Source organism: Harpia harpyja, chromosome 16, assembly GCF_026419915.1.
Source record: "Harpia harpyja isolate bHarHar1 chromosome 16, bHarHar1 primary haplotype, whole genome shotgun sequence".
NCBI lineage: Eukaryota > Metazoa > Chordata > Aves > Accipitriformes > Accipitridae > Harpia > Harpia harpyja.
In genome coordinates, this window is record NC_068955.1 from 12,410,802 (window position 1) to 12,435,802 (window position 25,001).

Genomic DNA, 25,001 nt, shown 5'->3' on the forward strand with positions numbered 1-25,001 from the left:
CCCCTTACGCCTCGCCATTGGCCAGCGCGGGGAGTCACGCCCCTCAGGGCGCGGTGCGGGCGCCAAACTGCCTGACAACAAGTCGGTGGCGCGCGTGGAGGGTGTGCGATGTAGCAGCCTACAGAGGAGAGGAGGGGGAAGCATGACTGAGGAAGGGAATTGGCTCAGGTAGTAGAGCGGTCGCTTCGTATGCGAGAAGTTGTGGGATCGATGCCTGCAGCTTCCATAAGCGGCGTTTTACTTTTTTCTGAGCTTCCGGGCGGGCGCCCGTGGGACATCCAATTCTACCTAAGAACTGGCAGTATGTTTTAACCAAAGTGCACCAGAATAAACGTGTGTGAAAACCAGGGGGAGCACTGTGCGCTGGCCCTGGTAACCGTCCCTGCACATCACCTGCAGTGCTGCTGGCGGAGGTGGCAACTAAGCAAAGCTGCTTGGCCAAACCCCAATGACAAGGACCTCTGCTTGAAAGCTCAGGTGACAGCTGAACAGGCGGCCTCGTGTGCCCCACAAGTGGCAAAAAACCACCTACGATGGGGTGTTTCACAGCCTGTGTCTTAAAGGCACGAACACATTCTGGCTAGCCAGGGTGCCTGCAGCCTTCCCTCACAAAGCCTCCTGAATTACCTTTGCCCAAAATGGCAGTGACCCCTCCGGCTGCTCCCCTTCACCCCTCAGGGCAGCCCTCCAGGTTTTGAAATGTCACTTGGCAGGAGTCCCTGGAGGAGACCACCTGGCTGTAGTCAACAGCACTTTGCCTGTGAGCAGCAGAGCTGCCATCAGGTAACTGCCTTGCCTGGTTTCAACAGGTTTTGTGTGGTCTTGGTGGGCTTTTGCCTGGTTTCAATGTGGTTTTGACTTGTTTCTGCTGTGCGTGGCTCTTGAAGAACTGGGGGGGGTCTGCTGATTGGAGGTGGCACCAGCAAAGCGGAGGGTGCCAAAAATGGCTGGCTGCACCCTGGGGCGGCAGTACTGGCCCAGTCACCACCTGCAACTGGTTTTGGTCCCCCCCTCCCTGCACCCACCTCGGTTTTCCTGGGAGGCAAGGTGCAGCTGAATGGGGCTCTGCTGAGCCCGAGCCACCATGCCTGATCCAGCATGACAGTTCTGCCGTTTACGTTTTGTGTGTTTGGGGTTTTTAAAAAAAGTTTAGGGTTGCCAGTGCTGTTTGTATATATAAAATGTCTGCCTATCTGTGAATGAAGGTGCAGAGGGGGGAGTCACCTCCTAGCGCAAAGGGAGACCGCCTGTCTGCAAGTCCCAGGTCCCATACCTCCATCTTCTTGATGTCTCTTCCCAACATAGTAACAGAGCCAGGAAAGCCTGTTGTTCTCCTTATCAACTGACATCATGGACTTGTAAAACACTACCTTTCTCAGAGGCTTGCTCTGTGAGGACATCATTTGCATACCATGATAGCATGGCATTAGCAGCTCTTCATCAATGTGTGTAAGCAAGTAGCTGAAGGGGTTATGGTGCAGTCCAGGCTCACCAAAGCTAATTTTCCATCATGCTAGCATTTGCCTTGCCCATTATTGAGGGTAGCCTGTGCTTTCTGTGAATGGTGGCAGAGCGAGCGCTCTGTTTTATGACGAATAAGTATGAATCATGCATTAGGTGATTCTTTTTATATTTACATATATTCATTCTGATAGTTACTGGTCATAATACATTTAAGAGAAACAGGTATGTTATGATTAGGCAAGGACTTATTTATTTACTTACAATGGGGGAAGAAACAACAGAGCTGAAAAGATGGTTTAGTGATAGGGTAGTTCTTGCGGGCTTGTAGAGCACATGAAAACTGAAGGGTAGCACAGATTGCTGTGTTTACTTCATATACGAAAGGAAGGGGAAAACAATGCATTTCTTTGACTTTGTTATGAATCAGCAGTCTAGGATAAAGCAACTTCACTTTGAATAATGTATCTGCACATCCTTATTTCACAGAACCTCTGTGAAGAGAAGCCCTCCCCAAGCCGTGAGCCCAGTGGGTTGCTTCCATTAGAAGGAGATTGTTGGCTGCCAGCTCAGACACATGATCATCTTGTTCTGCCTGAATAAGTTAGTAGAGTTGCAGCAATTATGGATGCATGTGATCTTAATGTGTCGCAAACACATGGTAAAAACACAGCAGCATGAAATGTATTTGCTGATCCACAGAGTTGCACGGTGAGGTCTCTGAGTGTAGAGCCTGTTTTTGTTTTCTTTTTCATGCAAGCAGATTTATTTAGTAAAATGTGCAAAAAAAAAGGTTTATCCTCAAAACAATCAACATGAAATGGGACATTGTTTCTTTTTTCAGTATTTCAGCTGGTGCTCAGTCCAGAAAGCTCTCTAGACTGTATTTGTCCTACATTTATTTTAGCTGTCTCCTCTTTCTTTTCTTTCACTGTGTCTGTTTTTTGTTTTGTTTTGTTTCTGTCATGCCACTTGCATGTTCTAGCAGTGAGTACCTGCACTGACTACAGCAAATGGAGATTTCACAATATAAAGTGTACAGAGGCAGTTCTGGTTGTATTGTCAGTTGTCAATGACAGTCTGTAGGAAAGACATTGCACTGGAAACTGTGAACAGGGAGATAATAAGAAAGAATCATCTATGGGTTTAAATAATGGATAAATGAGAGTACAATGTTAAATGGCATTCTCAGGACAAGGAACTAGGTTGTTAAAAGGATGATGAGATTATAAGCTTTAGCAAGCACCAGAGGCAGTATGTGGAGAGGGAATTAATAGTTTGAGTGTAGAACAGCTACAGCAGTAAAATAGTTAACTACTTAGTATAGTTTCTGTAAGCATAAAGCTTGTCTTCATAACAAGGCATTTTAAACTGTGCTGCTGTTGACACATCCTACATCCTGAGCAAATGTGCCCTGGATGTAAGGGATGGATCTCAACTCAGAAGGGGCACAATGATGTTTGCACTGGCACACGTCTGATTTTCAAGGGCATTATCACTGCCATCTCAATTCCGGAAAGGTTTGGGACATCACAGGTACTGGTTTTGTCTTATAGAGTTCCTGTTAATATATTTCTAAATCTTGATTTTGTGTAATTATTTTTTAAAACTACAACTGTCCAGATGATACTACCATTACCATATTAGTTGGTAATGCTAGGGTGCTACTACCTCAAGGTAGAAGCACTTCATGTCTACAAGTTGGATCTCAAAGCGCTACTGAACAGCTAGGGGAAATGAGGAGGTTACGCGGCTTGCCCAGTGTCACACAATAAGCTAAACCAGACGCAAAATACTGAAATCCCAGTGCTTTATCCCTGGGACTTGTGTGCAAATCTGAAGACCTGCGCACTATTCCTATACCTGTGATTACAGGCAAATCTGAAAAAAACTCTAGCCTGCTTTGGGTGGGTGTAGTATTTAATTGCTGGCAGGGAAACTCTGAGAACTTATAGGCATGGTCTGTGACCTGAAGCTTGATAGTGTTTTACTAAGTAAGTGGGTTGTTGCTAGTATTGCAAATGTTAGTATGTTAACTTTGTGATGGCTGCTGCCTGGGGTACTTCCAGAGACAGCCACTTCTGATGGATTCTTCTAACCATCTGAGTCAGCCACTTCCTCAACATAAAGTGGTATGCAAATAAAAAAAAAAAATCAGCCTGCCTCAGTCACCATCACCCCATCAACCAATGCTGAGCATGGTTCCTCACTGTGCACCATTAACCCCTCAGCCATAGCTGCTACCACCTCCTGAAACTGGTGGGGGCTGGTGGACTCCACTGCACAAGTGCCAGGGGGAGCATTTGCTAGGGGCTGCTGTGACTTAGCAGCTCTGCCACACCTTGGAGAACAAGCTTGTCTTCCCAAGCAGTGACATAGCCTGCCAGGCCAGCTCATCCCATGGCTCTGCAATTGCTAGATGTGACACCAGAGGAGGGGAGGCAGGACTGTACCCTTTCAGCAGCATTTCACAACTAGCTGCTGCAGCTTCATAGCCATAATGTCAGACTGTGAGCATGTGGGGTGTACTTCTGCTTCAGCTCTGCCAGGATGACTATAGTCCTGTCCCTACAAACGTGTTGTCTTCCCTTTGCCCCTCCAGGCAGGGCAGGGGGGGACCTAGCTGAGGGACCCTATGAAGAGTTATTTGTTTCCAGTTTGCCCAGCTTGCAGACTTGGGTTTCCCTGCAGGAACAGGGAAGTGCCAGTGCCTGCAAGGCAGTGGGAGCACCTGCATACAGGTCTGGAGCTGAACCGCCCCACTGGCAACATCTGGCCATTTGATAACCTCAGGCATAAAATGAAGCCACAGTCTAAATTGGTTTTAATCTGATTGTAGTTAACTCTTCTGAGCACTGACAAGTTACAGTTAGGAAACAGAACTAGAAAGAGTGGGACAATTGGGTGCCTTGCACCAGAGAGTCCACAGCTGTGTTAATACTGAATGAATATTTGTAGAGTAAGGTCAGCTGACACAAAACCACCTCTGATTTAACCATAGTCCTTACAAAATTCTTTCTCCCCCTCATAGTTCATGAGAGAATAAAGCCCTTTAAAGAATTTTAATGGCTTAATGTTTAGCCCACCATCTTATTAAAATTGTGAAAACTAAGTAGCTTTAAGAAGAGGGAAGGAGCATTTCTAAACAATGACTTCATGGTTATGCTCCTGAGGCTGAACATGGATGTTTGGCTGTACCAAACCCACAAGTTAATCCATTTAGTTGAAACAAAATGTTCAAATTCAGTTTTCTAATCTCATTCCCAGCACTGATCCTATTAGCATTTCTAAGGCAAAACTGCTGGGTAGTAGGATGGGACCTCCATACCATCCCTGTGGCCCTGCTGGAAAGAGCATAGGCATGGAGGGAAGCTTTGGCACCAACCCACTTGATTTTTACCTGTGCCTTGAGTGCTTTAGCCATCCCCCTTCCATCACCATAGGAAGGCTTATATCAGTACTGGTCATCCTCCTCCCTCCTCACATATTATCTCCCACCTGGCCAGCACTAGCAATCATGGCATGTCACCTGGGAGCAAAAAGCAAAGAGAACTTCTTAGCTTTCGTGATCTGCCAGTGAGGTACACAGTGTGGGTGGCCCCACAGGACAGCTGTCCTGGCTAACCAGTTCCATCCCTCTTGGCAGGATGGTTCTCATATTTTCTCAGAGGATGTTGGAGGCTGGCAAGATGTACCAGGGGTATGGGCAAAGCACTGAACAAATTCCTAATAAGCTCAACTGGGCTCACTAGTATGACCTCTGTGCTGCTCCTGCTGGAGGAGGTGTTGGTCTGAGGGTAGGAAAGGGCAGTTTTGGGGAGCAAGTAAGGGAGCAGCAGCAAGGAGATTCCTGAGGCAGTGAGGCCTAATTGTAAAGAGCTTGGTAAGGAGTATGGAGGGAAGCTAAAAAGGAAATAACCTACAGGAATTACAGGTTGCTTGGGTCTGGGATGTGACTGGACAAGGTTGTTGCTTGCATGAGGTTGATAGGAATGTATGCCCTCTCTCTGGGACGTTTTGCAAATGGAAAAGTTGGAAATCAATGAAGGACTGGTGAAGTTCGCAGCTGCTATTTATTGAGAGGATAAGTGAGTTTGAGGCAGATTCTGGTTAAGGGTCCAAGTGCTCTGAAGTCATCAAGAGTAATTTATTGTACATGAGGGGGAAATTTGAACTTTCTCATAGATGAGCAGCACACGGGGAAGTAGAAGGTGCTGGTCTTCTCTCCCCAAAAGTATTGCAGTGATCAAGGGGGTTGCTTTGACAGGAAAGGGTAAAGAGATTCACAAGTGTCTCAGGAGAAATATATGCCTGTTTTAGCATCAAAGTCTTCCAGTGAGCCCTGTAGGAGAGGAAAGTCTGCCTTGAGAGGAAGCAAATAAAAAGTTTGTTAACAGTGAAAAATACAGGAAAAGTTACTGAGCTCTACAACAGGACTGTCATCTCCACAGAGACAAGAAACCCCTTTTCCAGGAGCTAAAGGGCTGTTCAAAGTCATGTTTCCCCCACTTCTCCAGCTGTGCTCAGATGAACAGCAATTACATTGCCATTGATAAATGCCTGCAAGTATCAATATGTCTTATCCACCTGTAGAAAATTCTCAGGGGATTAGGGACCATGATGTCTTTTATCTGATAAGTGTAAGGGCTGCACAATGTGCTAAGAACAGTGAATTTGACTGTAGTAAAGAGCTGTGAGGAATATTCTCTCAGGTTTGACTCTGTCCTATTGCCACATGTGTAGTATATGGTCCTTTTAAATGGTTTGAGCTCTCTGAGGTATCTTTGTGTTTCCATGCTGTGTTGTGTGCACCTATATACATCTGTATGTGTGGTCTTTCTTGCCTCTATTACACAACTAGGAAACATGGATTCCTCTTAAAATTTCTTCCCATTCATTTTCTAAAAAAGCAGGTGAAACAGTGTACTGGGCAGAGCATGGTCAAAAGCTGTTTGTGCAGCACAAGGCAACTTAATGTAGTTTGTTGGAAACTCCTTGTACCTTATTACGTGGTAAAATGGGTGCAGAAATGGAAGCCTGATGATCCTGAACATTGCTCCCTGGTGCTACCACTGACTCCGTGTATATGTCAGGGTTGTTTCCCTTGAGCAATGACCTGTGTATTTTTGGCCAGATAAAAGGGTTAGGTGTTTAGAGTTTATCTCCCATCCAAACACAGCACTGTTAATTAGAAATCATGAGGAACAGGGGAAGATCAGGTTACATCAATTATTAATATCAGAACCAAATAATGTTCTAATAATAAAACAGGTTGTACTGTAAGCAGAAGAAATAATGAAGTATAGTTTCCAACAAACATTTGAGGCTAAACCCCAAGTCTAGGGATAAAGGTGAGCAAAACTTAATTAAATATCCATTAAACACTCACCAGACAAGATACACTTGCAGCACCCAGAGCAGACAGAGAAGTTGCCTTCAATGACTGGACTACAGCAGTACTCATCTTTCTCTGGTGTCCCTGGCCTGCCAGGAGGTTGGCAGCACATTCCCATCCCCGGAGAGCTTGTAATCTGGTGGTTATAGGTACACTTGAGAGGTGCAGGTTGAAATTCCCATGGGCAAAGAAGAGAATGGGAGCTTGGTATCCTGCAGCCTCATTAAGTGGGCTAAGCCCTAGACTGTTGTATGTAAGGAGCACCCATCTCCATTTCTTTTCTCTCTGGCTGTGCTTCAGAAGAAAACATAGCCAAGGACTGTGAGTTGTGGAGAGTCCAGCATCCTGGAAGCATGCCTAGGCCTTGGGATGCTGAGCAAACTGAACTCCTGGGGACCCAGGCCAAGCAATACAGAGTTTCTGCATCATGATTCGGATGTAGCTGCTTGGCCCTCTCAAAGCCCTCCCAGGGATTTTTGATACCTTAAAGTTTACATAGCAACTGAGCGGGAGGATTGCAGGATTGCAATTTTAGACTGGAGTGTCTTAATCCCATTTCAAGCAGTTAAACGCTTTGGTTATAGATACTAATATCACAGAGGAGAAAAAAGGGAAGAAAGCTGCTAAACAAATAATTGAATACAGATTCAGGAAGAAAGAGTGTTCATTTTTCTTTTACTTCTTTATATGTGCAGTGGGTACTGGTTTTGTTATGTAGTTACCTATTTAAAAAAAAAAAAAAGTAACACCGAGTTCAGCAGCAGTGCTAATTACCAGCATAACCACATGACCACTCTGGACTAATGATAGTCCTAAACCCATGTTATCTTTTAATAGCTAAGCTGATTAAACTAGCACAGAGGAAAAACAAGTTAGAGAAATTACCTCCATGGTACTTCTCCTAGGAAAATTAAGGTGCTTTCCAAGCGTGCAAAGTGCACGTCTCGTGTCATTTCCCAACCGGCCAAGATACAGCTGCCTAGTAACTACTGAGTTCACATTTCTTTGAAACTGTAGCAGAGGACTGGAAGAGATGATAGAAACAGGCTGGATCACCCATGCAAACTTGTGAACACAGGGAATAGCTATCTAATTAGGTGTATGTCATAAGCAACTGTTGCAATTTATTTTTGCTTTAAGCTTTCCCTTCTCTTTCTTCCCCTCCGATTCCACCACCAATAGGGTGTGTCATCCCCCAAATGGGTCAAGATGGAAACTTGTACAGAGTTTAAATATTGCAACCTTGAAATACAGAGCCAAACTCTGGTTTTACCCCCCCTTGTTCCACTGGATAGGAAGGAACAGAGGAAACACAAGGTGTTTCCCTGTTTGAAGGCCAGAAAGGACAACTATGATCAGCTAGCCCATCTTTTGGTAGCTAAGATGATTAAATGAGCACAGGAAAAACAAGGTGGAGAAATTACCTTCACAGTACTTCTAGGAAAACAAAGATGCTTTCTTTATCTCAGCCCCCTTTTCTTCTTATCTCTCCTAACCTGCTGTCTTCATAGTATGGTACATGTATGCAGAACTTGAGGAGTGCCAGACAAAGGGATTAGGCTCCTAAAAAGTGTACGTGATTGGAATTAACTGTGCAGGTAGTTCTGACCTCTGAGATAGGAAATGCCTTGCAGAGACCTGATGACCCACTTGGGCAATGCTATTTAACCCTTTTTAAGTGAGGGAAGAGGCACAGACACACAAAGGATGCCATATCCAGGCTGAACAGGGTTTGAGCTAACCTTGGGATGGATTAAGACAGAGACCAGAATGCAAGGGGTAGTTTTCCAGCATCTGTTTGAGACTTTCATGAGCAAATATCTCTAAACTCAATTGATCTCACTAAGGACTTGACTTGTAGCAAATGTGAAACATTCCCCCTGCCCACCCCCCCCCCCCCACCAATCTGGGCTTTAGGTAGCTGATTTAATCCCTTGCGCTTGAGGATTTCATCTAACAGATTCTCTCCCAAGAGGAATTTGCCTGTTGGTGTGAAAGAAATAGAAGCACATCAATGGATAAAAATTTTGAAGCTGGGCTTGGAACATCCTGCAAGAGAGCTCTAAAGAGTGCCTGATAACTGTTCTGTGATACCCCCAAACAAATAAAAAAACCCACCCACATGCCTTCTGCAGCATTTAAAATATTTCAGAATGCCCAGACTGCTTTTAAAACTCTGTGGAAGTTATGAAATATTCTGTTTTCTGAACAAATTGTACAAAGTAATGAGTCCATTTTTTTCTACCTGAAAGATCTTTTGTGTTGCAGTGAGTCAAATACCTCTCAACCTTTGGTGATAATGTGGTGTCAGGAGAGATTAGTATGTGCTGGAGGCTGCTTTTATGTCAATCAGAATTTGTCCTCAAATTTATTTTTTCTGAATAAATTAGAGACTGTAAATACTTACTGAGTGACTCTACCCTGACCTGGCCAGAGAAATGCACCTAACTTTCTGTATCTCATCTCCCTCTCTTCCAGTCTCTCCTGACCTGGTGCCCCTATAGCATGGTACATGTATGCAAGCATGAGGAGTGCCAGTCAAAGGGATTAGGTTCCTAAAAAGTGTGTGTGATTGCAATTAACTGTTCACATAGTTCCAACATCTGAGATAGCGAATGCCTTGCAGAGACCTCATGACCTGCCTGGGCAATGCTATTTAAACCTTTTTATATTGAGAGACACCAAGGACCACAACCTCAGAAGTATTTCTAAGTGTCTGTCTTCCAAGGACTCACAAAGGCATCAAAAGGAGTTAGTACGGAGCCTTGGGAATCTAGGCCTAAATAATGTGCCTAAGGCTGCTGAGGAAAACCTGGAATTAAGTTCATATCTGTCCAAGCCTTGTACATGGGTAATAAGAGAATTTCTGCTTTTCTTGGGTTTGTAGGTTTTGAAGGTTTTTTTAATTTCACTATTTTTTTTCATTAGCCTCTTATGTGACTATATATATATGTAGGTAAAAATACATTTTTTTAAATTAGACAATCTTAATTAATAGCTGTGTATGGTGTGTTAGAGGAGCTGTGTGTACTTGGAGGATTTCTGTCAGGCTTCTAAGGCTCAGTTTTATTCCTTGCTGTATTACTTGGCTTTGTTTGTGCATAGATGTAGTGTCGATTTTCAAATCCACCCCACCCCCACCCCCCCCCCCCCCGTCAGAAATAGGTGACCTACTTTTCAGCCCTGGACATCTGCTAACTGTAGCCCATCCCTCCCTCTGTCCTTTAACCCCTTCTTCCCTCCCTCCCTCTCTGCCTCTGCTTTAGGACTGGGGCAACCCCTCCGCAGCGACAGGCAGATAATCCAGAAGGCAGTGCTGAAGTGGGGGTATACACACAAAATCAAAGAGTGTTGCAGTTCTGCCTCTGTGCCACAGGTCACCCCAGTAGCATCCCCAAAGCTGTCTGGGCCCAGGTACCAGCTGGAAAGTCCAGGGGCACCTCACCTCCCCTTCGCATGCTGGTGACCAGCCAGGCCTCCTGCTGCTGGCGCTGCGGTATTGCTAGACAAGTTTCCCATGGGAGCTGGATCCAGCCCAGCAGCAGCACGCAGTTCCTCCCAGGCCCAGCTCAGCAGCAAGTAGTGGTGGGGCTGGGGTGTTGAGGTGGGAGGCCTGGGGCACACCTGGCTTCCCACCGCACTGGGAGAGCACCGTAGGGAGCCCCTCGCTGCTCCCTCCCTCCCGCACCAGCCGAGCCCCCTGCACCAAGGCCACTGCCTGTTAGGGGAGATAGCAGGGGAACAGGAGAGGGCTGCAGGGTTGGCTGCAGCCTGGGAACAAAGGAAAGGCTCTCCTTGCCTGGTTCAGATAAGCCCCCCAGACCCTGAGACAGCCTCCACCTGAGTGGAGGTTCCTGGGCCCAGTGTTGAGAGAGACTTTTGCTCCCCCACAAACTTCTTCCCTATGCTGAACAGGGATGCTGTGTTTGCTCAGCAGCACCCATGGGGTAAAAATCAAATATTCATCCTGCTTCTCATGAATATAATGGAATAGCTCAGTTGGATGAGACCTACAACTGCCTGACCACTTCAGGGCTGACCAAAAGTTAAAGCATGTTATGAAGTCTCTCCATTCAGAATTTTCCCTTTCACAGAGGCACTGCTGCTTCCCAGAGGCCTCCTCTGCTATCATTGCTCTTAGGAAGCAGCCCTTGAGTGTTGCCTTGCAATCCCCTTCAACACCAGTTTGTCCTGTCCTTGCTAGCCCCTTCCCTGCCCTGTGTTAGAAACCCTCAGCAGGAGGCAGCAGTGGTGTTTGCTTGCATTGCAGCTTTTTCAGGCAGTGCCAATTATGTGCCTTGGCTCTAGATGGTATGATGGTAGTCTGTAACCTTGTCCAGGCTCTGGCCTTGCTGCTCCATTGCATTTGCAGATTTGCAGGTCAAGAGCGTAGTGTTGCAGGGTGATTCTTGCACGGTGGTGGAGAGCAGACTCTAACCTGGGGTACCCAGATCCTTTGACTGGTTTTGCAATGCAAATATGCTTCGAGTTTGGTTATTTTATGCACTGGTTTTATTGAGTATACAATGTCTCCCTTTTGACAAACAGCAGGTGGCATGTTTGGATCAAGAATGTACGTGCTCTGTCAGGCTCTGGGGGCACGGGAAGGTGCACAGGGATTGGGAAAGAAATAATGCAGTAGAGATGCCCTTTCACTAATTTTTCATAGTAACTTCAAGCTGCCACTGAAAAGATCAATTCTGGCTGGGCAGTCCTGCCTCCTTTTCTAGTGATGGTCCAACAGGAGGGCATGGGTAGCATTTCCCTTTGCAGCAGCCAGATGAAGGTGCTCAGGCACCTCAGCTTGTGGGATGGAGTGAGAATATATCCATTTTGCCATTGGAATTTGCCCATACTGATGCACTGCTGTTGCCTTCCAGACTTTTGGTGAGGTTTGATGGTGAAAGCCCACACAATGCATGGAAGAAAATAACAATAAGGGCCAGGAGTAGACACTGGGCTCGAATTACTTACCTGTTCTCTTTTAACTAATGAGTTGGATGCTGCATCCCCATATGCCTCGTGTACAGGGTGTGAGTTCACAGACATTTCAAGCTTCTGATTTCCCATGCAAGGAGGAGGAATTCTCCAGTTATTTCATTAATTATAAAAGAAAGGCTACTCAAAGCAAATCCTTGCCCTCTGGACAGGAGAAGCAAAGCAGCTCCAGAAATTTGATCTCATTCTTGTTGAAATAAACTCTGGGCTTATGCAACTGCATGACAAACAGTACAGTCTAGGACAGGCTTAGCTTGGTCAGATTTCCAAGCAGCCAGCACCAAGTCTGCCTCTCCCCAGCTCTGCCAGCTCCTGCAGCAACCTTGGGTCCCTACAGAATCACACTCGTGTCCCTCACACCTGATCTGTCCCATGCATGAAGCCTTCGCAAAGGACAGGAGGCTCAGCACAACGTTTAAGCCTGTGACATGGAGCAAAGCTCAAAAAAGGGACAGTACAGAAGTGAGGGACAGGGGCATAAGTGTACATTTTCTTCCTGGGAATCTGGCTTGGCTTGGGGTATACGCAGGAGTTGATTTCAATTGCAGAGAGTCAAGGGGACTTAGTTAATTCCCCGGATTCCCAAGCAATCACATCTAAGCATATGTAGAAATTTTAAATATATATCTAGAGAGATACAATGTATGTAGAGATATTATATATATAACCTCAAAAAAGGGACAGTACAAAAGGGACAGTACAGAAGTGAGGGACAGGGAAGCAAATGGGTATGTATATATGTATAGACAGATAGATATCTGTTTTAAACAACACCAAAGGATCAGTTGTCCCACCTGTTTAAACACCAAACACTAGTCAAGAGACACATCATTGCTGGGTGTCTTTCTGTTAGAAGTGAACAGCAAAACATGGGCTGCTCCAGGCCAAAGGACCAGGCTGTCTGTGGGTAGGTCAGGCACTGGCGTATTCCTATTAGAGACAAGCAAAACAGTCTACATGAGAGAAATTATTTCCACCTGCTGTCAAACAGCACACAGTCTGCAAACAAAAGTAGCTCCAAGTGTCTGCACTCACCCTATGGTCAGTGAGAAGAATAGAGGTAAAGATAGACATGCTGATGCTTCCCTTTACTGTGTTGCTTCTTCCTGGCAATGCTAAATCCTCCCCCTGCCCCATGCAGGTATCTCTGCAAACAAGGAATATAAGGACAGCCTCTTTTTTTCCCAAAGATCCTTTGATCCCTCTGGGCATTTGCCTTTTCCTGATTCTCATCTCTGGATTTCCATACATTCCATGTTTCCCTCCAATGAAAAAAAGGCAGGAGATAGATTGGTTAACTTTGTTCTAAAAACCTGCACTGGCCTCATGATATTAAAGCTGAAGCCAGGCACCAAACAAATTGCTGCTATAGCTACACAGATAAACCTGCCTAGCAGAGATGCTGCTTCCACCAGCAAAAAAAGGGGGTTCTACTGTTACAGATTTTCTAGGGCTGAGGAAAATTAGCAATAGCAGCAAAATGTTTATTGCCATGTAATCATTTCCATAGTAGGGATTTATTCTATACTAAAAATCTCACTCTGAGAAAAGCTACACCCACCATCAGTGTTTACTCTATGAAACTTAGTGCAAGGGAAGGAGACAGAATAATTCCCTGCTGAAAAGGGCAGCCCTGGAGCTGTGTTTCCTTTGGGAAATGAAGTTTGGTGAGCAATGCTTCACAGCAGGTGACTGTGCCACCTTGTGGCTTTGGTTAGTGCTTAAGCTCTAAAGTATTTATTTATGTTTTTTGACATGGATGTGTCCCTGTAAATGCCAGATCTAGTGAAACAGCAAGAAAAAAAATGCCCAGTAGTACTGCAAGAAAGGCAGTAGGAGTCAAGAGTCAGCTCTAATAACTTTACATTTGTTGGTCCTACTGTCCCATATTAGTCTGCCCATACGCCCAACTCAACCTACCAGCCTAAAGGGAGGGGCAAACACTTGAAATGAGTAATTGTCTGCTACACTGGAGGCAGGGCAGTTTATTCTTGGTGGTACTTAACCTGAAATCTTCAATGTTAGATAACCTTTGGTCACTGCCGTTGTTTTTTAATAGAAGTCACCTGAAATGCTAGTACCTTGACAGCAGAGGCACCATCACAAATCATCTCTATGCTGCTTTTCCTCAAGCAGGTGCATCCTTAATGCCCAGCCTGCCTGCACCAGCTGGATCCTGCTGCATCTGAGGAGGGCACAGATGGAGAGCTCTATAAGGAAAAGGCCAGCATCTGTTTTGGTGGCCTTGAGCTTAAAGAGGAGCGTCCCTGGGATCAGACTTTGTGCATGGATAGAGGCAGTCTGCCCTATCTCCATGTCAGATGAAGGGAGGAAAGGCCAGCAGAAACACAGAAGTGATGCAACCTGTGAAGTAAGGTCACAGATCCAGATCAATCGCAAAATGAAGAAAAGCCACAAGATCTCTTGGCTTGCAGTGCTACCAAATGGTACTGAACACTCAAAGACCAGTCTCCTCTCTGAAATATGCCACTGGCTTGTCCTAAGTAGTGTTGACACATAAGACTGGCACGAGGAATTAAACTGCCATTAACTCCTTTTGTTGTTTAGGTAACTAAGCAGCCAGATAGTGAGCAGAGGGCTTGGCTGCCCTTGGCAACTTTGATTACAGGTAGTGAGAGCAGCAAAAAACAAAAAAAATCACTCCTACACTTCTCTAAGAGGAGGATGAATTTCTTCATTCTAATTAGCTAACTTTAGAAGAAAAAAAAAAAAACAACACATCAACAGATGCCACCAGGTGTCACAGCCAGTCAGGAGAGAAGCTGTGCACTGACCTTTGAATGTATCTATCACACTGCAGCTGAGACTTTAAAGGGTGATGTATTTCCAACCTCTCATGTCTTGTGATGTTTAAAGATTTACAGAATTTACTGATAAAATTTCCACTTTCAAGTAAGACTGCCACTGACACATGTTGGCATCTCCTAGGAGCTTCACACAACTAGTTTTCTCCCACTGTCCTTCTCCAGACTGAAAGCCACACTGGAAGTTTTATCAAAGATCACTTGGAACCACTTGTGGGGTTTAAATCCCACCAGTGGACACCTTCTGTGGTGATCACAAGTTTATGCCTGCTGCTTGTGCCAATATGAAATGGTCCTTCTAACAAGGCTGATACAGCCTTTAAGCAAAAGGAGAATCTTGTTTCTGCATCAGGACCCTGGAGATTGTATTCTGTTCCTGGTCTTCCTCTTTTACCCAATCTTGGGCAAATCATTGAACCTCTGTATACCTGTACATGGCACAGGCCAGCCCTACACTTGCTGAACTACCACATTTGGTCCATGGGCAGTTGGTTGTAGATTTCTGGCCTAGATAGGTTTTGCCCTTTTGATCCCTGTAACTTGATTTTTGTTAAAAATATCTGTTCTTTCCTACTCATATGTTTCATCCCCCCCAAGCCTTTTAAGTAACTTTTCTATCTCCAAGCCTGGGTTTCATATGTTATCATGCTAGAGTTTTTTGAAATCCAAATCCAGATTCTCATCTCTGTAACTCCAAATATTGCTGACACTCAGAGACTTTACAAATAAGTCATTTGTTGTTAGAACTATTAACTTGTGAAAGCATACGAGCTATTTTTACTACAGAATAATGTTAATTTGTGAGTTCTTTCAAAGAGGAAGAGAAAGAAGAAATCACTCTACTAAGCAGCTCACTATCTAAATACATGCAACATGCTGACATTATTATCTAAAATGTTAAATGCTTGTAAGCAGATTTAAGTATGAATTTTGGCTGTGTGATCCCAGTCTTTGAAATGGGAGAAGTTATGACTGTTTTAGCAGAATGATTCTGCCATAACTGCAGGCCTTGACCTGAGATGGATGTTATTTGCGTATCTTGGGGGATTGTCTGCTCTCTCCAGGCTGTTGACTTACCTGACTGGTCTTTGAAGTACCTATCTTATGGACATCAGGGTCCTTCCTTATCCTTTTTGATCTATGTCTTCTCCCTAGACTTTTTTCTACAGTCAGTTCTCCCTTACTCCACAGTTAGAAACTAACAAACAAACAAACAGAACTAATTATTCTCATAAATTCTTAATCTATTTTCTATTAAATCAGAGGCGCACTGGGACCTTTGGAAAACAGGTGATGTTTAATACTGAGAACTCAGTGTTACTTTGTCAAAGCTTATCAGACCCACTGACTTTCAATGCCACTTCACTTTCATTTATGTAAACATCACAGATAGACACTGGCTTTGTAACAAAGAAAGAAAGGGGACCAATAAGGCAAGAGGCCAGTTGTTACATACAATTTAAGCTGATTGTAACTAAACTGCTTGACTTAAATGAGACAAATTGTTGGTAATACTGATGAATTCAGTCTTTCTAGACACACAGGATTGATTTTTGGAAGATGGATGTTTCTGTGTTTCTGTTCACACATGTGGTAGGGAAATATGAATTGTCTGATCTCTTACGTTACAGGCTACAGAATACCACTTCTGCAGAGAAAATACCGCAGAATCATCCTGTCTGGTTGTAAATCTTAAGAAGTAGAATTCAACAGGTTCCTAAACCCAAAAGTGGTTGATACAAGAATGTGGGACAGAACATGCCACTCCAATTAAAAAAAAAACAAAAAACCACCACTAATCCATCTTCAAAAGAAGTAATTCAAAGAGTTTGAAATAACTTTGAATGACACAGAACATAGAAAGGAAGGGAAAATTCCTTTTAAAATTACTGTCACTGTTATTTCTTTATAATATATAAGGAAATATATAAGGAAAAATAACCTTTTAGCAAATTTGGAAGAAGAGATGCTGTCCCTTTGACCCCTGCCCTCTCCCTTGTTTTGTGAGCAAGCTGGAAAGCCATCCTATGCCTCTTCAAGTCTTCCTTCCCCAATCTTAACTGCAATCATAAGTGTTACTGAAGTTATGGCAACGAAATCTAATCTTCTGTTGTAAGACTGAGAAGCATTTGTCCCTACATCTGTTGCTGTCTTTACAATGCCTGATCTCTGAGAAGCACTTCTGGAGCAAGATTGAAGATGGTGGTCCTAGGGATTCTAAGCATTTCCTTGTTGGTTGCATCTCTAGAAATCCGGCAGGATCTGGAAATAAACTGGACTCTTCAAGTGCTCAATTCACAAAACCTAGCCGTAGTTGTAGGTGGAAAAAAGATACCAATTTATAAAAAGAGGCAAAATACTTGTCCCAGTGAACACTATCTCTCACAAGGCCCAAGTTAGGAGAGTAGGCTCCAGAATGCACATATTCCTCAATCTCTTTCATCACCAATTCCTGATTTTTTTCAGGTCTGATCCTCCAAGCAGGTCTACTAGTAAAGAGAAGTGAGTTCCTGTTTAGTCGAGCTTTCATTTTAAGTGCACTGCCTGATCCTATACGGACACAGCAGTATACTCTCTACATTTTGAATTCCCAAACTTTGAACTTTCCCTAACCCTGTTTAATTCTACCTGAGGGATAAATGCTGTATGTGAACAAACACAGGAAACGTTCTCTAGGAACTGGGTGACAAACAGGTCCTCTGAATGCTTGCATACCTCTCCCCTAACTTTATGCTTCAGTATTTCCTGGATACACCTGCCAGAACTGCAGAGAAAAGGGGTAAGGGTGAGGACTACAGCTCATGAGATGCTCACCTCTCTGCCAGGATCCCTTGTCAGCCTTCCTGTAAGGGATAGGATTAGTGTTCACGTTGAGAAATGTAAAACACCTGGGCTTCAGTTTATTGCTGGCTCCTGTAGCATATCAGGAGTTAAAAAGAAGGATTGAACTCAATGGGAGCTATTTTCTTTTTTTTTTTTTTTTTTTTTTTGGTTATGATCAGTTCTCAACATTTAGGTTAATGTAGTGCTAGGGAACCGAAAGCTTTGAGAGACCAGTTGCTTGCCACTATCAGTCAGCACCCTTCCTGGCTCCAGGATCCTGCTGAATCAAACAATAGGTTTACTATTTTAATCCCTAAACCTGCTCACTTCCCTGTAACTATAGGCAAAGGATAGACACCTTCTGTGCAAGAGAAGCTGAGGGCACAGTCTCACCTACATGAGCATTTCTCCCAACTCTAGCTCCAGGGAATCCAGCAACTGAACTCTTACCACTCTATTGTTCCCAATACACGGGCTTTTTGTACCATAACCTACAATAGAAAAGAGAACCTAAGGATACCAACCCTTCCTAATGCTGCAGGCTATGTATAATATAGCAACTGACTGTAACTTTTTGAGCCTGAGATTTCCAAATTCTATTTTGAATGCTTCTCAGTTTTAGTGACTGCCTATGTATAGTACAAGGCCTACAGTAAAGGGAATGTAAGCACTAAATCTATTTCTCTACAACCTAGGAGGAATTCAGATCTCTATGAGCGAGAGATCGTCTAAGAATTAAGCCCCAATCAAACCTGTAACGATAGCCTAATGAGCTAAATTAAAATACAAGAGAAAGCATTGGCCATGTTCTTGTGAGTCCTTCTCATACACTTCTAGGCCATGCAAAGTTCAGTAACAAACACTACTCCCTGAGTAATAGATTGTTAAAGCTGTTGCTATCCCTTAAAACAGATTTATTGCCAAAGTAGCTCTCCCTTCGGGAAATTGTAACAGAAGGCATTAGCCTCAATTAGGGCAAGCCCAGATCCTGTCTTTGCAGGCTGTCCAGAATATATGTAAGCTGTTGGTATCTTCCTATCCCCAAAGCCAATGCTAGCCTCAAGCCTACTACTCATATTAATTACAGACAGAAGACCAATCACTAATTGTAAGAGGAAATTCAAGACCTTATCCTGCCCCTGCCATCCCTCTTCCAATTCTTGTGTACCATGAGGAATCCATCAAAAATCCAAACTGGGAAGACCCAAGTAAAATGCTTGTCCTAATCTTCACTGTAGCTATGATCTTAGCCAGCTGATCCGGCAATACCCCTTGCAGTTACTAGCCTCGTCTCATTTCTGCAATATATTCAATCTCCAGCAATTAGCCTGGCTCATCAAGCCTTCATTTCCCAAGCACTAGCTTTGTCTGCAATCTTAGTTATAAGCAGGGGCCCTTTCATACTGCCTAAAACCACAACAGCATTGGCTCCTGTGCACACCAACCCTCTTCCTATCTGTGCTTTTTGAGCAAATTCCAGCAACCACCTGGACTCTTCCGAGAAAGTTTGTGGTACATAGTGCTCTGTGCTGTTAGCAAGGTTGTAGGCAGCATGCTGTGGTCAGTCGCTCTTGTGGAAGCCACAGAGCCTGTGTGTTCGATTGCCTTCCCTCCACCCTGCTCTCCACAGCAGTACGCACTGCCTAAAAGGCTGCACCACCATGCCCTGGCCTCTCACAGGACAACGCATGTAAAAGCCCTCAGAGCACAGGTGGGTGAAAGGCAAACATACCTGGGGAATACCTGTCCTAAAAAGCATTAGTTTTGCACGAAGATCTTTCTCCCCATAATGCTGCATGGGCTTTTTGGCAGCACATGGCCACTGGGTCTGGCTGAGATGGAGTTAAATTTTCCCCATAGCAGCCCTCACAGTGGTGTGCTTTGTACTGGTAGCTAGAAAGGTGTTGATAACACACCAGTGTTGGCTACTGCTGAACAGCGCACCCACAGCATCAAGGCTGTCTCTCCAACATTCTCACACCCCCCCACCAGCAGGCTGGGGTTGGCAAGATCTTGGGAAGGGACATAGCCAGAACAGCTGACCCGAACTGACCAAAGGGATGTTCCATACTGTATGGTATCTGCTCAGCAATAAAAGCTAAGAGAAAGGAGGAGGAAGGGAGGGCATTCATTATTGATGATGTTTGTCTTCTGGAGCAACCGCTTGTACAGAAGCCCTGCTTCCTGGGTAGTTGCTGGACATCGCCTGCTGATGGGAAGTAGAGAATAAATTTTTTGTATTCCTTTGCTTCCACACATGATCTTTGCTTTCACTTTATCAGACTGCCTTTGTCTTGACCCACAACTTTTGTTCTGTCTTATTTTCTGGCCTCCCTGTCCTGCTGAGGAGAACACCTTGATCTGCCCTGCCATGGACAATAACAGCTGGGGCGATTTTGTAAAAGATCAGGACCAGTGGATTTAGAATTAGGCATCCCTCCCTGTGACCACAGGTTTGGTCCTGGGAACACATTCAGATTCCACTGGGACAAATGATACAACAGAGCTGTATTTCCCAATTAATGCATTAAGGAATCTATAAGCTGAGTGAGTGTAAGGCTACAAAGATCCAGTAAGACAGCTGAGCAAGCTTTTCTGGAGCAAAAAGCAAATACTGTGTCCTGCAGTTTCAAGAGAGACCCTGAAACACCTGGGATTAAGGCATAGGAATAATAGGTATGCCATGCAGAAATCTGTATTCCTTGTGTGGGATATGTATATCAAACACCTCCCTGCAACCAGCCACTGTGTCAGTCAGGGTCCACTCCAAGACATGAAGACCTTGTGCATCTTCCCGGGTGAGAAAGCCCAGCTACAGCCAGGAGTTCTGGAAAGAAGAGTGGGGCCACTCTGCTTCATGCCATACAAAATCCTAAAAAGTTTTCTGTTCTTCTGGGTAATTTGGTCCAATGTTTCTAACACAACAGGATCATGGATGGCCGGTTCCAGGCTGTGCACAGCACCAGAAGTCCAGATCCTTCAGGTTTTTTTCCTCAAACTACAAGTGTATCTTAATCATAGTGATGGAATAAATCACTAGGGTTAGGCAGTCATCACATGGCTGGTGCAGGGTCCATTTATATTAAGCATTATTAGCAAGGGTAATGTGGCTAAGAGGAAAAAATTGTCTACATTTTCTGGTTCAGTACAATACAAAACCTGGAAGGACTTTGTAGGAAACAGAAGCATGTCTCTGAGTTTGTATGCTAGATTTTTTTCTACCCTGGAAAAATCCAAAGAAATGGAACTAGACATCACCAAGACTGCTTGATGACTGCTCAGAAAGATTTCCTTCATTCAGAGTCTCATCTAACCAGCATGCAGGAGAAAGGATATCTTGATTAAAGATTATTTTGACTTTTAGATTATGATGGTAAATTCACAAACCCAAGACCACCAATACTGGCTGCAGAAATCAAGAACAAACTAGACTTAATGGAGTTTTCAAGTATGTTCACCATTTAAAAAAAAAGTCATTAGTTAATTACTTTGACATCCTATAGCATCAATTTAAAAGATACCATACAATTAAAAAAAGAAATACAGATCTGATCTGGTCAAAACACAGATTATTCCTATGGAGTGTAACATTTTTTATAAGGTCATGATGCTGACAAATTTGTGGTAAGTTCTATAGCTAGCTAACAATTGTAATTCTAAAGGTGATCAGTTTTCCAATCAACTTCTTCACCTCCTTGCTCTTGCTGTTATTGTACATTATAAAATTAAAAACAAGGAGACAGCTACACTATCTTTATCTTAAATAGTAGCTAAACCAATTGTGATACTGGCTGGTTGCCTCTACTGTAGGTGATGAAACAGCTTCGCTCATAAAAAGGGCTGCTAATCAAATCTTTTAAAAGTATTTATTATAAAACAAAATCCTCAGAATCTATAGTACAAATGCAGAGTCTGTTATCTGTACAGATATTTATACAAAATACCAGTTACTTCAAACAAGACTTTGGTTTTGTTAACATAAAGAAACATTGCAGTTTCATGACCAGAAAATTGTTAATGTATAATGGTCTGAAGTGATGAAAGCCCCGAAGAAGTTTTTCTTAAGATAGTATTACCAAGTTCATTTGTATGCTAGAAGGCCATGCTTGGAAAAATAATTGGTAAAGACTTTCTGTAACACAATGAAGATTTTATGGCTCTAATGAAAAGTATGGTAGTGACAATCTGAAAATAGAGTAAATTTAATCCCCAAATACATTGTGTCAGTTACTGGCATTTTTTTTTTAATGTTATGTATTTTCAACAGGTATCAAGATTTCTGTTGAAATAGATATGAATATATAAATCAAAGTTCACTTGAAATAATGCATGAGAGAAATTCCAATATATTACAAATTCAAGACATGCACGCTCTAAAAAATTCAGAAGCTGTCAGTTTCAGTTAGTTCCACAACTTGTGGATGTATGTATTTTAACTGACGAGAACCCTAACAATGATAAAAAGCTTTGTTAAACCAGTGGAATACAATCTACATATGATTCTGGGGGCACTTGTGATTTAAGGCTTTACTTTTTTCCTCAGTTAATATGCTGAACTGTTTAAAATATGCAAGGCACTGAAGTATTGGGTTTGGTTGTCTTTTGTAGTAACAAATGCTACAAACTGATACACATATAAAGCTGTAATTATTAGGCTGTTTGCAGAATATACATTTTAATATAAATATAAAAAAGACTGTGTGTGGGTTTTATCATAAAAATTCTTGGTACTCTTTTAATATTCACGTACATTTACAATAGCAGCAATTGCGATACAATTAGGTAAGTAAGAAAGCGGTCTGGGTTAAGAGTTTTGTTTATGATGCCCTCCAAATTTCACGTATAACAGCAAAGCAGTCCTCCCATTTTCAACAGCTTTTGTTTTATCTCTATAGGCTGATGAATTCCATTTACAACTATTGTGTTTGTAGTCGCAACCAAAATACTTTCATACTTATTTACACACTGCAGGATCTCTGTACAAATCAAACTGGAATATTGCTTCCCTTGTCAGTCAAACACAGCTACCCTGGGAATGTTGACACAGGAGTAGCGTCATTCTTATTTAGAGAAAGGTGTGTCAGCGGGACTACTTGCTTTTCAAAGATGTGAATGCCAGGGAATTAGTCTGTCACTTACTGTAGCTGTCAAACTTGCTTTTCTCTTCCGATAAGTCCTTCTAAGCACATTCTCAGCGCATATTTTGTCAATATAAAGTGACCCATTTAGGAATTGCCATTGTGGTCTTCTATCCACCAGGATTCTGTGTTGGCTGGAGAGAACCCAGCCCGACTCCAGAGGTGGGCTGCAACAAGGGTCATGGCTCATGCTGGGAACAGCCAGGATGTGGCAGCTTGATGTCACGTGTGGCTGGGAGCACTGTTAGTATTTCAGGACATAGCATTTTGAAGGATTTTGTTGTGGAATGCAGAAGCCATTTGTATCAGACTGGGTTTCATCATTCATATCAGCAGGCTTAACATTCATTTAAAACCAATTTTTCCTTTTTTCCTTCCAGGAAGTACGATCTTATGTGAAAAGGCCCACAACATAGTTGGCCAACCTCAAAATAAACAAATTAAAGAAAAATACCCTTTACAAAAACTAGAGTAAGTGTTCTCAGGAAGGAGAGCTAGAAGACATGACAGGATTGAAAATATCTATGTATATTAATATTTCTTTTAACATGTAGTAAATACCATAAGCTGTTTAGCTAAACTTAACAATAATAGCTGAAGAAAGGGGTTTTTACATTTAGTGATGCACAGAAAGTGTTGCGGTATCTAAGGGAACAGCAGCAGAACCAGCAGACACCTCTCAGAATTTGGGATTCAGACTTTCCTGAATCTTCTACAGACAAGCCAAATTTATGGCGAGGACTGTACTCATCATTCATAATGGAGTCATAATAAAAACACAGAAACAACTGAATAACTGATCTGTAAACAACTATCATCTTTGACTGTGGCTTGTCTAAGGCTCTGTCCAAACATGGGCATTTAAAAAATGTCCTTCAGCACTGTAACAGAAAATATGTTTCTTGCAATTCAGGGCTCCATGCCAGGCACTCTTGTGCGTTACTAATTATTGGGAACATGCTTGCCTTCTGTTTTCATTTCCTGACATTAATGGATATCACTTGTAGTACAATTATAAGCACAGCTACTCATTTGGACCGACTCAACATATACCCCAACAAAATGACTGACATCAGAAAGATCTGCTTCTGAAAATGCTTGAAGCAAAGAGGACACATAACTTTTGTGAAGTTTGACTGACCACACTCATGAAGTAGTACAACATGCTCCAGAGGCTCTGATGAAGGGTAGCACAGGAGCTCTCCCTAGCAAAGGGATCTGACCCTGCAGGCAATGGAGGAACGTCCTTCTGACTGGCACATCAGCCCAGTGTGACCAGCCCTTACTGAATGCTCCTGCTTCCAAATCCTTTTTCACTGCTGTGCACAGAGCTTCAGAATTTCAAAAGCCCCAGAATCCAAGAGGCACTAGTTGGCATAAAAATGGGGAGAACATTGTCCTAGATCTAGCATATGACCTTCTAGGTATCAGATGGAAATCAGATCTAGGATAAAAGGGCCTGGAGATTTCCAGAAGGCCTATCCTAGGTATGCAGAACATGTGTTGAGGAAAAAGGCCATTTTGTTGTTACTTTGAAAAGAATCAGAGCTTTTAGGGAAGTGCTTGCACCCTTTGCAAACCAGAGACATTAAGGTTTATTACTGAAAATCAAACCCATTATTCCAAAAGAAGAAACATGTTTCCACTCATTTGTGCCTTCCTCTTTAGAACATGCTGATAATGGCACAGTCTCATTTTCAGACATAGGACATTTTGTACTATGACACTAGGCTAAAGAAAACATTATTTGTCATACATGCAGATTTAGCTTAATCTTGGCCTAAATGCTCTTTAGTGATCTGTCCAGACAGAAGAAAACTGAACCAGCAAGACTGTTGGGATAGCGCTAACGAAGTTTCCTTAAAATCATCCAGCAATAATGAACAAATTAGCTCCATTGCAAATTTCAGGGTGCAGTGACTGTTGACCAGTCTAGCTGAAGTAAAGTCAAGCTGTAATTTACACAAAACTTTTGCTTGAAATTAAAGAATACTTCACTGTCAAAGATCATGTACTTGTCCATTTACCTTACAGCTTCACACTGCTGCTACATCTGTCCTGCAGATAAGACAAATTCTACAAAAGAGAAGACGACCCGAGTAGCTGCTTTCATGACTGCACTGGAAGGCAGGTAAGCTGCTTTCTGCTAGTACATCTGTCCTTTAAATGTAACATAGAATCAACCATATCATTTGCCCGTTACTAGCTGCTCTCCAGACACAGTTCTATATTACACCCTGAGCTGTTTCAAGTGCTAATATGCAGTCATAACGGGCTTGGGAAATAGTGGTTGAAAACACTGATTCAAGTAAGTACTCACAAGCTCACACAGGTAGTCCAATCACGCAACCCCTTCTGGTT

General features: G+C 43.2%; 1 long non-coding RNA gene across 1 annotated transcript in view; it reads left to right on the forward strand.

Moving 5' to 3' along the window:
- Positions 1–228: 228 nt before the first annotated feature.
- The window catches only part of LOC128152289 (uncharacterized), a 31,819-nt gene continuing 7,046 nt past the window's right edge, over positions 229–25,001 (forward strand). The window contains exons 1-2 of the long non-coding RNA XR_008238589.1: positions 229–760; positions 24,675–24,771. This is a non-coding gene — a long non-coding RNA (uncharacterized LOC128152289). The remainder of the gene's footprint in view (positions 761–24,674; positions 24,772–25,001) is intronic.